Source organism: Berghia stephanieae, chromosome 12 (assembly GCF_034508935.2).
Source record: "Berghia stephanieae isolate SIO BIC M18660-M18661 chromosome 12, UCSD_Bste_1.3, whole genome shotgun sequence".
Classification (NCBI taxonomy): Eukaryota; Metazoa; Mollusca; class Gastropoda; order Nudibranchia; family Aeolidiidae; genus Berghia; species Berghia stephanieae.
Window position 1 is genome coordinate 19,210,312 of NC_088371.1, and position 1,562 is coordinate 19,211,873.

The window sequence follows — 1,562 nt, forward strand, 5'->3', positions numbered from 1 at the left end:
TTGGATGATGTTGATTTTGGTAACATTTCACAAAATGCAATGAGCTGAGCAGACATTAATTTTTTTTTTTTAATTAGCATGAACACACAGAGCGAGCGAGCGCTCGAGAGAGAGAGAGAGAGAGAGAGAGAGAGAGAGAGAGAGAGAGAGAGAGAGAGAGAGAGAGAGAGAGATTTCAAAATGTTTTCCTTCTCGTCCAAGCTTGTCCTCCAGATGGTCAGAGTCAGAGTGTGTAATATCACACACAAAGGATGTGTATGCGATTGTCTACTCTAACTTGTTTTAACACCTATAACAATTGCCAGTGGCGTGTTGTTTCTGTGAACAAAATGCAATTTAATCACACATTCATTGCCTTAAGGAAACATTGTCGTATACGCGTAAAAGATACTTGAATTCAAACTACTCAAAGATTAATTGGAGGGGCTGGGGGGTGGGGGACGGGGGACGGGTGAGCGGGGAGGGGGAGCGGGTAAGGGAGGGGAGAGGGGGTGGGTAACGAGAAAGGTTAATGGAAGGTCCAGGTCGAGACCCACTTCTGGAATTTCGTTTTTTCAATATACAAAATTGAAAAATTGAGACTATTATTATAGATGTAATTTTTATTTGCATCTTAATATATTGATCGTGGATTTTTGACTTTTGATTTTGATCATCTTGGTTAATTGAACGTCAGATATTACAGTGATGATTTTGTTTTCCTAATTGAAAAGTTAATTTAATTTCCCATCTGTCCAAAAATGAGAAGATATGGAAATGATTGATCAAAGTTATCCACACACAAAACATAATAGATGAATAAATAAATAAATAAATAAATGAATAAATTAAAAAGGTCGGTCAAAATCAATGTTTCATAATTTATTTTTTTAAAAAACAAACTTTACTTTAATAAATACGGAATGATTGAAGTGATGATATTACTATTGTCTCTACTGATGCTGGTGGTGGTGGTGGTGGTGGTAGTAGGTAGTAGTAGTTTGTAGTAGTAGTAGTAGTAGTAGTAGTAGTAGTATAGTAGTATGTAGTAGTAGTAGTAGTAGTAGTAGTTGAGTAGTAGTAGTAGTAGTAGTAGTAGTAGTAGTAGTAGTAGTAGTAGTAGTAGTATATAGTAGTAGTAGTAGTAGAGTAGCATAGATAGTAGTAGTAGTAGTATCGTAGTAGTAGTAGTAGTAGAAGTAGATAGATTAATAGTAGTAGTAGTATCGTAGATAGTATGATAGTAGTAGTAGTAGTAGTAGTAAGTAGTAGTAGTAATATGATAGAAGTAGTAGTAGTAGTAGTAGTAGTAGTAGTAGTAGTAGTATAGTAGTAGTAGTAGTTATAGTAATATCGTAGTCGTAGTAAAAACTTAGCTTTTATATAGTGTAACATCCACAGAACATGCTCAAAGCGCTTTACAAGGGTTTCCAAGCCAACAGCAATATTTAACACGTAGGAGAAGATTGACGCCTGTTAGGCAATACACATTTTCCGGAGAGACAATTTTGATAACGGCCAGATATTCGTTTTACATCAAGGACTGAACTATGAGCCGCTCAGAGAGAGAGTCGAAGTCTGGA